This window comes from Vanellus vanellus (assembly GCF_965231255.1).
Source record: "Vanellus vanellus genome assembly, chromosome: 23".
NCBI lineage: Eukaryota > Metazoa > Chordata > Aves > Charadriiformes > Charadriidae > Vanellus > Vanellus vanellus.
In genome coordinates, this window is record NC_138928.1 from 1,782,001 (window position 1) to 1,795,114 (window position 13,114).

A 13,114-nucleotide genomic window follows, 5' to 3' on the forward strand; every position below is an offset into this window, starting at 1 on the left:
CCCCAGCTCTGCAAACCAGGGGTACCCTGGCAAGGTTGGGGGGGTTTGGGGCGGTTTGGGGGTGTCCTACCTCGACGTGGTGCTGGAAATCGCTTTGGGGGTTGAGCAGGCTCTGGCCATAGTCCTTGCGCTGATCTGTGGGGACACGCTGGGTCAGGGGACAGGGAGAGGTTGGGGACAAGAGCGGGGGGGGGGGGGGGGAGGGGGGGTTCAGGGTGCAGCCATTAACTCACTGTAGATGCTTTTCCCGCTGGGGCGGGCGAAGCTGTTGGACCGTCGGAGTGCGGAGCTGTCATCGTATTCGCTCCTGGATGGAGGGACGGATGGATGGACAGACGGACCTTTGTGCCCTGCAGCGTAGTCCCCTCTCCACAGCCAGCCCTCGGGGGTCCCCAAGGGGTGGGGACACCCCCCCCCCCTCCCCATGCTGGGTACTCACCGGGACGTGGGGCCGTTCCAGCGGCCGAAGTGTTCTCCCATCTTGCCCGGGGAGGGGGGCAGCGAGGGCGGTTCGATGCTGCTACGGAGTCCTGGGATGGGCACAGTCCCCGTGTCACCCCCCCCCCAGTGCGTCCCCAACCACCTGAGGTCACCCCACCCCATCCATCATCCCCCAAGATGGTGGCAGGACCCCCACCCCCCCCCCTCCTGCCCACCCATCCTCATCCATCCCACCCCATCCCAACCCTGTGGGGTTCACCCAGTGGCTGGAGCCAACCCCCCCCCCCCCCTCAAGTGATGCGAGATGGGGGTCCCTGTCCTTGGGGGGACACCTGGGGATGTCCCCGCTCACCCCAATCCCAGTGCCGCTGGCTCGGCCGCCCAGTCTGGAAGTGCGCAGCGGAGGGTGGTGCAGGTGGGGGTTGAGGGTTTGACGTCGGCACCGCACCCGCCTGCTCTTTGCCCCATGGCGTCTGCTTCAAGGTGAAGCTGGGGGTGTGTGTGCGTGGGGACAAGGGACACAGGGTGGTGGACAACCACCTGGCACAACCGTTCCCCACCTCACCCACCCTGGGTGCCCACCCTGCCGCAGGGGTTGGGGACCTGGGGGGCACCCAGGTGGGACTGAAGCCTGGAGAGGTCAACCCCCCACCCCAAGGCCAGGCTGGTGTGTGTCACCTCCCCACCCCCCCCCGCCCTGTCACCGCAGGGCTGGACCTCGGTGACGTCCTGCGTGGCAGCACCCCACCCTGTGCCCGTGGCTGGCGGGTAACCCCGGGTTCACCCCGAAACTCAGCCATCCCTGGGAAAATTCCTTCCAGGGCGGTTTGTGCCAAGGAGGGGGCAGGATCCGGCGTGGGGGTCCAGGACTTTGGGTTAAGGCTGGTGGCAGGAGGGTCACTGTCCCCAGGGCTGTGGGGTCACCCCTGTCACCTGCCCCCTGGGTGTCCGGCCCTGCTCCATCCCGCAGGGTCCCCTTTGCAGGGTCCGTCCCTCGCCACCCCCTGGAGCATCGGGGAGAGCTCTGTCCCCGCTCTGTCCCCTCCTGCTGGGGGACACTGGGTGGCCACGGTGTGGCGGGGGTCCCGTCTGTGGGACCGGGGTGACCCACTGGCCCTCCTCCCCCAGCACAGCGAGGTGGGTTTTGGGTTCATTTGGAGCCTTTTGGCTTCTCTGCGCTGATCCTGATGCAGCTTTTTTGGGGGGGGGGGGGAGGGAGGGGGGACGACTGATGGGTCAGCGGGGCTGTGGCCATTGTGTCCCCAAGGGCATCACTGGCTGCGTGGGGTGACATTCAGCTCCCCCCCCTCTCCCCTCCCCCCCCCCCAGCCTGTCACACTCCGACTGACCGTCTTTCTCCATTTTCTTTCCAGGTATTTTAGGGCAAATTTGCCCCACTGCGGAGAGACCCCGAAATCCTGTCCCCCGGGGGGTGCACGGAGCAGGCGGTGACATCCTTCTGGGGGTGTTCGTGGACCGTCGGTGGACAGGTACGAGGCGACGAGGTGGGGGTGGGGGCTGGGAATGGTCCCCCAAGGAGCGGGGAGGGGGTGTAGGGTTTGGGGTCTGGGTCGTGCCTCAGTTTCCCCATTGCGGGGAGGGGCCGGGTGCAGCCCCCACCCGCGGCCACCAGAGGGCGGTACGTCCCCGTGTCACCCCTGTCCCCAGCTGTGCCACCCCCTCCCCCAGATGTGCAGCTCCCCCCTACATCGGGCCCCACATGTGCCCGGTGCCACCCCAGGTCCTGCTGCCACCGCCGCCCCCACCGGCGGCCCTGGCGTTGGGGTGACATTCGGGTGACACTTCTCGGGGGGGGGAATGGGACACACAAGCAGCCGTCTGCTCTGTGGCATCACGGTCCCCGTGGGAAATGTGGGGTTACAGCCCCCCAATAGGTCAGCGCCCCCTCCCCCCCCCCCCCCCCCCCCCCCAAGTAGATACGGTGCTGTGGGAGGGAACTGGGGGGGGGGGGTGGGATGTCCCTGACATGGTCCCCCTGTCCCCTCCTGGCACCCTGCTGGAGGGGGGGGGGGGGCTTGGGAAGAGGTTTGTGGGGGGTGTCTTTTGGGATATAAGCCAAAATGTCCCCCCCTAAACCCCCCTGTGAGGGCCCCGTCCTGCTCTGGAGGGGATTTAAATGGTATTTGGGATCCATTTAGGATCGTGGGTGCTGCTTGGATGGAGGGTGCTTGTCCCTGTGCTGCTCCCCAGTTCACCCAGCACCACCCACCACTGGGCCGCGCTGGGGTGCAGCGCGACTCCAGCACCCTGGGGGGAACCAATCCCCCCCAGCCCCCCTTACTGGGAGCCATTGTGGGGGGGGGTGGGGGGTGGTGAGTAACCGGGGTGCCACAGCATCCCCGCACCGCCCAGGGCACCCGCACTTCCCGGTGACAGTCCCCAGCGCCGAGGTGACCTCGAAGGCGTGACGAGCTGCCAGGAGAAAGCAAAGTCCCCGTGATGGGGACAACAAACCCCGTCGGGCACTCGCTAACCGGGTGGCACCCGCTCAGCCCCATACTGAGGGGTCGGCCACCCCAGTCTCCCCCTGGAGCACCCCGATACCCCCCCATCCCCGCCCTGCTGTGCCTCAGTTTCCCCATCCCCATCCCGTCGCCTCTCTGGGCTCGGCCACGGCGCGGGGGCTACGTCAGGCTGGAAAATTTGGGTCTTTATGGCATCCGTGGGTATAGGGTGGGCTTCTTCCCCCCTCCCACCCCCCGGCAGCACCCACAGCACGAGGAGGACCGCGGCCCATCCACGTCCACCCCTTTCGCAGGGATAGGGTGCTCGCCCCGCCTCCTCCCAGCTCCTCCCAGTCACACCACTGGGTAAGCTGGGAATGGCACCGGCTGCAGAGATATTATAAAAAAAAAAACAAACAACTAAACCCTAAGTTTTATTTTTATTTTCCCCTCGATTCCCGGCCAGAGGTGACACCGCTCTGCACAGCCCCAAACCCACCGTGTCCCCCCCCCTCCACCTGTCCCCAGGCTTGGGAAGACCCCAGGGGCCACCAACCCCCTCTGGAAGGGGTTCGGAGGCTTTTCCCACCCTGACACAGACATCTTTTGCCATTTCAGCGTCAAAATGTGCAAAATTAGTGAGTTGGTCCCAAACCGCAGCTATTCTGGGGTGGAAAACGGCCCCATCCTGCACCCCCTTTTCTGCCCTTTAAAGCTGCTGGGTGGGGGGGACGACACTTGCACTCGCCATGGGGACAGCTTTGGGGACTCAGCCGGACGCCCCGCACCACCCACCCACCCTGCACCCCACCACTGGGGTGCACTGGGGGTGCACTGGGGGTGCAGGATCGGGCCCTACCCCAGGGGACAGTCCGGGAGTCGGTGCAGATTTGGGGTTACCCAGGCAGAGGGGGGCTGTGGGGGCCACCAATTCCTGGAATTAACGGTGACACATCGCTCCTGGCCAGGTGTCACCGGGGCCGCGGTGCCAGAAAGCAGCGGTGGCTCCGGCCGCTGGGTGCCGGCCAGCGGTGCAAACCACCGGCCAGCCGGGATCCGCTCCCCACGTCACCGAGGCGAAGTGTGGGGCGGACCGCGGTGTACCCGGACCTGCCACCTAATTGCTGGGGACCGGCAGCTCCCCGTCATTTTGGGGACGGTTTAACCCCTTAGAGCCTGGGAAACTCTGCCGGGTTGTTCTCTCCGGGCTGGAGGAATGGCACGGCACGGCACAGCCCTCGGGGTCGGGATGTCCCTCTCGGCGATGCTCAAGTCCCCAAATCCTTCTGCCCTCTGTGAGGTCCTCCTTGGTGGTGACGGTGACAAGCCAATGTCCCAACGGTCACGCTAGCCGGGCTCGGATGCTGGTTTTGGGGTGATACGAGGGGGCAGATGGAGGGATGCTCAGCGCCGCCCCGCTGTCACCCTGCCTCCCTGCATCCCGCTCCCTCTGTCCCTGGTCCGTGGTCACCCCAGCACGCCGTGTCCCATCCCTGCCCGTGGTTTTAGTCCCCACCGACCGAGCGGGGCAGGGGGTGTCCCAGGTGGGTGCCATGCCTGGGGGATGCTCCTGTGGGCGCTGGACCAGGGTCGCATCCTGCCAAGGGCACGCATCTGCCACGGCCACGGCGGGAGCTGGTGTGGCACCGAGAGCCACCTCGCTGGGGGTGGCATCTCCCCCTCCACCATCCCCGGAGGTCCCGGCTCGGTGCCACCACCAGACCCTTCGCTACCTCGGGGTGACCCAAAGGGAGAGGTCCCTGGGGGACCCAGCCCCCAGCTCCGTGGCCACGCGGCGTCCTGGCCCTCCTTGTTCCGCTTTATCCCGGTTTTATCAGCTGAATCCCATCTCTTCGGTGGAACGGGGAGAAATCTTGGGGACTTTGGCTAGAAAAAAAAATTGGCTTTCCAAATTTGGCTTTCCAAAATCTCTCCGGCGGTGTCCTGGGAGGCTTTTCAGAAGAAGCCCCCCCCCCCTTTCCCCCCCCCAAGAAGCAAACCTCCTCCTCTGCTTTTCGCTGTCGATTTATTATTATTTATTATTATTATTATTATTATTATTATTATTATTATTATTATTATTATTATTATTTATTACTATTATTATTATTATTTTCCTTCTTTCATTTCTAGAGGGTGACGGAGAAGATGCCATCGAGGAGGTGATGCGCTGAGGGGGTGGGGAGGGGGGGTGACGAGGGCAGCAAGCGCCCCCGGCACGGCCGGGAATGCCCACGGCCGACAGCTCCTGGTTGCGCCGCGGGGACCCGACTCGACACCGGTGACCTTCGCACCGTGAGGGGTTTTCTTTTTGCTTTGAAGAAGCTGAAATGGAGAAAAAAAAAGAAAAAAAAAAAAAAAAAAAGCTGCAGGGATGGAAAACCAAGGATTGCTCGGGTCCCCCCCGAATCCCGAGCCATCGCGTCCGTCTGTCCGTTCCCCCCCCCCCCCACCCCCGCACAGGGCAGGGGACCCGTGAAGGCACATACGGCCACGTAAAAAGCCTTTTTGCCTTCAGAGGAGCACGGCCCCGTGGTTTTGGCCGCGAACCTGCAAAAAACATCTTGCTTTTTGGGGTGAAGAGGGAAAAATGGCATCCTCACAGTCACCCCTGTAGGCGTGGGACCCATCCTGTGTCTCGCAGCCCGGCCCCGGGGATTTCCAGAGGTGGGGGGGGCTGAAAGGGCACTGGTTACACTGGGGTTTAATTAGAGGTGACGAGGGCACGCAAACGAGCAGGTTACAGCCCGTTCGGGGATGGCCGAACCGCTGCCAATCCCTGGAGGCTTTGGAGGTGCTTCCCGGTGTTTCCCAGGCTGTGGGGGGTGGCGGTGGGTCGGGGTAAGCACCGGCTCAGGGTGGGGAGGGGGGGGGGGGAGAGAGGGGTGGGGAGGTGGGTCAGGGAGGTCAGACCTCCAAAATCATCCCTCCCCGTGGATGTGTCTTTCTCTGGGATGGGGTCTCCGATGCACAGAGCTCAGGGAAGCCCGAGCAGCCCCGGGGACCGCAGTGAGCCCAAGGAGGGCTTGGAAAGGGATTTCCTCTGCTCCGGTTTTGGCATTTGGGATGAATTCCTCCATGGGAAGAGCCGGCATCTCCTGGTGCTGCTCCTCCATCCTGTTTCCCACCCTTTCCCTCCTCCTCGTCACTGCCCAAACCTGGGGTGAGCCTAACCCCGAAGCTTCCCAGGGCAGCACCCTCTCCAGCGGCAGGATCTGGCCCTCGGAACTTTCCACCACCCCTAAAACTCCACAAATTCCGAGGGGAGCTGAGCTCAGCTACCAAATCCCTCATCTTGGGGGGGGAGGGGAGGGCTGAGGGACCCAACTGGGTCTCAGCACGGTGACAAAAGGAGCTCAGGAACCCCAACTCTTCCATTTAAGAAAATGAGCCGAATTTCTCTCCTGGACGGAGCAGCCGGAGCCGGTTGGGGACCCAAACCCATCGCCATCGACCGATGCAGCCTGGCTGTGAGATTTGCCTTTCCGTATCAAGCCCGGAGCCGCCACGAGGAAGAGGATGGAGTCAAGCGGCGCAGGCGACGGTGTTTCCAGGGAAAACGCATTTTTCACCGGCGTCTTTCCCGGGAGGGTGATGAAGGCGGTGAATGAGGTGGCACGAGGGTGAGGGCAGCACATGATGCTGAGCTGGTCGGGGTGGCAGAAAAGGGGCGCGAACGGGCGCCGCCGCGGTGGGTCGTGATGAGCCGTTGCCTTCCCCGGGCGATGTGATGCTGAGTCAACGCTCAAAGAGACCTCGTGGGGGGTGGGATTGATTTGGGAGGCACCCGCGAGGTGACAGGCAGGGGACATGCGAGGAGCGTGCTGCCGAGCACGGGTTCGTGGCGTCTCGCTTGACGGAGAAGCTCTGGAGGAAATTGTGAAAGGGTGAGCAGATGCCATCTGCGTGGGGCGGTGGGAGACGTGGTGTGAGGTGGGTGGAGAAAGCCCACGGCAGGAGGTTCCCAGGGTGTCGCATGGGGTAGGTTCCTCCTCGCACGTCATCGGACGTGTCCTCAACGTGGTGTCTTGGGTCCTTCCTGCTCTCGGGGGTGGGAGAAGTTGGGTCAAAGGTGGTTGCAAAAGGGCACGGTGCTGGAAAGGGGGGAATCGGAGCAGGATTAGGAGCACTACGAGGCCTTTTACGTGAAATCCCAACTCCTGCTCTTGCCATCTGGTGGCATCTCCCACACTTGTCCACGGCCCTCAATCCCACAGGAGACACAGGATAGGGCTCCGGGTGCCCCAAGTCCCTCAGCGCCACTTCCAGACCAACACAGTTGGGGTTTACTGGGACACAAAGGGCTGAGTTTTTCCCCCGAAAGGCAACTGTTTCCTGCCAGAAAATATAATTCCATCGATAAGTAGTCAGAATGGAAAATGTTTGACCTTCCCTATTGTTTGGCTCCCATGGGAAGCTGGCCGGCGAGGAGAAACTCTTGTTGGCTCCCCTGTCCTATTCAGCCCAGTGCAGCTTCTGCTGGACACCAGGAGGGACGTGTGCATGGATGCCGTGAGCATCCGAGGCCATTTGCCGGCTGGCGAGGGGTTGATCGGGTCCTAAAATTGCTCCATGTAAGCTTCTGGAGAAGAGTATCCAAATCTCTGAAGGCCTGGATGCTCACTCTTTGGGTTTTTTTGAGGGGATGTCTCTGGTCTCTTCCTATCCGTGAGCCCCAGGTGGCACCTTCAGCGTGAATCCAACCAAAAGCTGGTCCCTTTTTCTCCTGGGTTGGAAGGTGTCCGATGGCTGTGCCACGGATGGATGTGGCAAAGGTAAGGGAACAGCAAACCCAGGTGATTGACCAACGGTCTTGAAATGAACTCATCCCTACGAGTCCCCAGGTCGCTCATCAACAAGGGCTGGAGAAACCAGTGGGGTTGGGGAGAGGAGCTACGAGGCAAAGGGGCTCTGCGTCCCCTGTGGGTGATTTTTTGCCATCTGAACATCTCCCAGTGCTTAGTTCAGCCTTCAAAGTGGCTTTTAAGGGACAGGCAAGAGCTGAAGACCAAGGTCCGTAGAGCTGGGAGATGGCTGATGCCTCCTGAGATGCCTCCAGCAGGTTCCTGGGCTCACGAAGGAACTCTGTCGTCGCTCATACGGGGTGTAGATGGTCCTGGAGGGATGTAGTGCCTCCAGATTTAGACCTTCGTGGTCTTCACCGGTGTGGTTGGAGAAGCCTCAGCCGAGGTTGGGCTATGGGACAGGAGGTTTCTCTGAGCCATCTCAGGGTCTTTCAGCTGGAGATGTCGGCGGAGGAGCTGGGATTCAACCCCCTCCAGGTGAGGGCTGGACCGGCGGTGCAGGACGCACATCGGGTCCTTCAGAGGAGGGCACAGAGAAGGGCCGAGCCGTGGGGTTGGCAGCTGGGATGGTTGGAGCCCACGGTCACCTCGGTCCGTAAAAAGGGACCTTCTGGCTCCAGATGCCGAAATCAGGCAATCGCTTGAAAATGTCAACCTACAAAGGGGCGCACTCCTGTGCACCCCCAGACAGCACAGGCGCAGACTGCAAACACCCGGCGCCGGGGGCAGGATGGGGCAGAGGGAAAGTCCTGCTCCGTGGTGGCTCGGACCTCCTACGGGATGCTCCAGAGGTCACCGTCCTCACCGTCGCCCTTGCAGCTCATTTTTTTTTTTTTTGGGGGGGGGGGGGCTATTTCGTTGGGTTATTTATAACTTTACCCCTTTTTTTTGTTGTTGTTGTTTCAGATTTTCGGGGTTTTTTTGGTTAATTTTCGCCTCGCTGCTCTGGGAGGACCGAGATACACCCGACCCCGCATGGAGGCAGAAAGAACCGAAACGGGGATGGCAGGTCGCTGGGGGGCACAGCGCGGGGCTCCGCACCCACCGGCGCCCCGGGGTGACCCCGCGCTAAGAAAATGGGGTTCAGGAAGACGAATTCCAGACGGAGCCTGCCTTGCCGGAGGGGTTAAAGCTCCGCTCCCGGGAAGAACCGGCTCCTTTCCAGCCTGAGTAAGCCCATCGCTCCTGCCAAAACCCGGCGCCGAAGGCCATTGCGGGGTTTTTTTTTTTGGGGGGGGCTGTAAACAGCGTCGCTCGCCGGTGCCGCACGACCCACGGGGCCGGCACGGCTCGGTTGTGATAACGCTCGTTAATTAAGAGTTGGCAAAAGGCGTTCCCCAGCTGCCGGCAGAAGAACCAGCCTGGTTCTGGGGGAAATGGAGGGGGTTCTGCAGCCCCCCCCCCCATCCCCCACCCCCGTCACCGCTTTGGGGTCACGTTTGGCAAAACCCCTCGGAAGGACGGTGGGGATTTGCGGCCGCGGGGAGGACGAGAAGCACCACGGCAGCGCCGGGCGGTGTGTCTGGCCAAACCACGGTGGCTATTTCCAAATGGCCGCGTGGACCACCCGCCCGGCCCCAAATTTTCAGGGCGGGGAGAAAAGCAGCCGCTCGCATCCCGCTGGGAGGGTTGGGGGATACTGGTGTCACCTCCCGTCCCCCCAGGCCAGCGCGGCGGGATGGACACGGGGAGGTGAGACGGAGGTGGCCGGAGGGGTTAAATCTCCTCTCCTGCTCCCGGGAAGGAGCGGCTCCTTTCCAGCCTGAGTAAACCCATCACCCTGCCAAAATCCTGCTCGGCGCTGAGGGCCGGCGCGGGATTTTTCCGCCTGAGGAGCGATGCTCGATGCCTGCCACACCGGCCGCGGGGGCACGGAACAGGGGACGCAGCCCGGCGTAACCCAGCCTCCTTGAGCGGGTGATGCCAGCACCCCAAAATCCTGCAGGATCTGACCCGGGGACACCTCTCGGGGTGTCCGTGCTGGCTCCAGCCCCCGCAGCTCCATCCGGCAGCGCCGGCACAAGCTGAGCCGTTAGTATTTGTAAGAAGGGTGGGAGTTTCGCCTTTACTTCCCTTTATTTTTAAATTTATTTTTTCTTTATTTTGGATATCTGACTCATCTCGGCCGGTTGCCGGGAGGAAACCGGAATAAAAAGTGCCCCAAATACAACTTGTTATCAGCTAAATAAAATCCTCCCCCCCAAATACGCAGGGAGGAAAGTCGAGCAGCGGCTCTATGGGGCCGCCCGGGACCCACAGCCACTTCTCCTTCCCCCCGGTCTCATTCCTACGGAGGAGGAAAACTCAATTTTTCCTCTTTTTTTATTTTTTTTTTTTTTTTTTCTCCAAACCACAGCTGGTTTCCGGCTCTGCGAGCACAAAGCCGGGCCCGGAGCGGCTCACACCATGTGGGGGGCAGAGAGGCGATGGATGCTCCCCGCCTCCTGCGCGCCCCCGCTGCCTTTGGGGTACCCGTGGGGGGTGGTACCCAGCCCCGATGCCCATGGGATGCTCCGCGGGGATGCAGCACCCACGGGGGCTGCCGAAACGGGGCATGGGTGGGAGTGTGGGGGGGGATGCTCTGGAAGAGGGGGGGTGCCCTGGAGGGGAGGGTGTCACGTAATGAGGGTGCCCAGTTAATTAGGGTGCCCCAGAGATGAGGTTGCCCTATTAATATGGGTGCCCAATTAATTAGGGTGTCCCAGAGATGAGGTTGCCCTATTAATATGGGTGCCCAGTTAATTAGGGTGCCCCAGAGACAATGGTGCCCCATTAATATGGGTGCCCAGTTAATTACGGTGCCCCAGAGATGAGATTGCCCTATTAATATGGGTGCCCAGTTAATTAGGGTGCCCCAGAGACAATGGTGCCCCATTAATATGGGTGCCTGGTTAATTAGAGTGCCCCAGAGATGAGATTGCCCTATTAATATGGGTGCCCAGTTAATTAGGGTGCCCCAGAGACAATGGTGCCCCATTAATATGGGTGCCCAGTTAATAAGGGTGCCCCAGAGATGCTGCTGCCCCTGAAATGAGGGTGCCCTTGTGGTGGGGGTGTCCCAGAGACAATGGTGCCCTATTAATTTGGGCGCCCCGTTATTAAGGGTGCCGCGGAAGCAAGGATGCCCTGGAGATGAGGGTGTCCAAGAGTTTGGGGTGCCCCATTAACAGGGGTGCCTTGGAGACAGGGGCACCCCAGAGGTGAGGGTCCCTTGTTAATGTGGCTGCCCCATTAATAGGGATGCCCTGAGACAGTGGGTACCCCATTAATTAAGGTGCTTTGGAGACGAGGGCACCCCAGGAGTGATGGTCCCCCATTAATGTCTCCCCCATTAATAAGGAAGCCCTGAGATGGTGGGTGCCCCATTAATGAGGGTGTCCCAGATATGCTGGTGCCCTATTACTGTGAGTGCCCCATTACTAAGGGTGCCCCCGAGGTCAGGGTGCCCCAGAGATGTGGGTACCCCATTAATTAAGGTGCTTTGGAGACAAGGGCACCCCAGGAGTGATGGTCCCCCATTAATGTCTCCCCCATTAATAAGGAAGCCCTGAGATGGTGGGTGCCCCATTAATGAGAGTGTCCCAGATATGCTGGTGCCCTATTACCACGGGTACCCCATTACTAAGGGTGCCCCCGAGGTCAGGGTGCCCCCGAGATGTGGGTACCCCATTAATGAGGGGGGCCTGGCCATGAAGGTGCCTGGTCCTTTTCCCTCCCGGAACGGTTTCCATGAGTCTCTCCCGGTGAGGGGGGGCAGGCGGTGGGAAGGTCCCTTGTCCCCTGGCCAGGTCCCTTGTCCCTCCGCCAGCCAAGCGTGACTCAGGACCTGAGCGCCGTTGGAGTGCGCGAAGATCGGGGGAGAAAAACAGCCCAAAAGCAGCATCCTGGGGGCGGGAGGGCTGAGCTGTGCCTCCGGCATGCAAAGCATCCACCCAGACACCCCCAAATCCAGCCCCCGGCTCCTCCGGGGGACATAATCCTGCCCTGTGACAGAGGCGGTCCTGCTGCCTGCGCAGCCCCGTCACCCAGCCCCACGGGAAGGCGGTGGAAGATGCGATGCCACGGGGGGAGGCCGAGTTCATCCTCTGCTTCGCCCCAGGAAAGCCCCCCCTGGCTTTTCCTGAGCCGCTTTTCCCTTTTCCAAGGGGAAAAAAAATAAAGAAATAATCCTGCTTGGCTGATGCGTGGCCGCATCCTGCACTGGGGGCCTGGGCCAGCTGAGCCCTGGGGGCTGAGAGAAACCAGCTGCAATGTGTTGGTCCTCGTATGGGGCGGGAGGGGATAAATTTGCCTCCCCGGCTTAGCCAGAAGGTTTTGGAGGGATGCAGGGAGGCTGTTTGGTCCCAATCCCAATCCCAATCCCAATCCCAATCCCAATCCCAATCCCAATCCCAATCCCAATCCCTTTTCTCTCTATTGCAATAGCAGCTCAGGTCCTGCCTGCGCCAGGTGCTGTACGAAGAGGAGCCGGCGGTTCGTTTGCACCCTCGTAAATAGGGATTAAGCTTTATTTCTTCTTAAATCCGCAGCTCGGGCTTACCGAGGGATCCTCGCTCCGAATCCTGGTGGCGATCCTGCTGCCAGTGCCTCCTGCCCCGAAATAAGGGGGTTCCTCCGGCTTTGGGGGTGGCTGCGGGCGCTGCGCAGGACAGAGGCGCTCGGAGCCGTGTTTGTCCCCGCGACACCCGGGCTGGGGTCTGGAGGTGGGTTTGGGGACAGGGATGAGGGCAGCGCGGTGGCACTGCGGGGGGGGGCATTGCATTGGGGATGGGGCACATGTTCCCTCCCGCCGGGTCACCCCTTGTCACCGTGTGGCTGATGCTGTGGTGGCTCGGGGGGTGGTTCGGGGGGGGGTGGGGTGACAGGCGCTGGCTGTACCCCGAGATGCTCAGCCTGGGAGGGGGGAAATGATATCCACCCCCCCCTCCCCTCCCCGGACAGGGGGTGGGGGTGCAGGGAGACACCCCATTTGCTGCTCAGCTCCCCTCGCTGTAAACTTTACCCCCCCCCCCCAAAAAAAAAAAAAAGAAAAAGACATTTCAGCCCATGAGCGGCTCCAGTTTCATTTTTTCATACTGGGGGGCACAGGGCAGATGTGGTTCCAGCTGCTTTCCTGGGATTTGGCATTTGCCCCATCCGTTCCCTCCCCCCGAAGTGAAGGTGCTGCTTTTGGGGTCAGGTACTTTGCGGTCACATCGATCCTCAACCGCGAGGGGAAGGGCTGAAGCGAAGCCAAACCACCCCAGCACCTCCCAGCCAAGAGACCTGGCGCTGCGGGAGGAATTAGCAGCTCCGAGTGGTTTGGGTTTTTCCCAGGGAGCCGATCCCGGCTCGCGTCCCGCTTTTCTGCTGCCATTCCAGCAGCTCGGGGTTACCGCGGGGTCCCCATTCTGAATCCTGCCC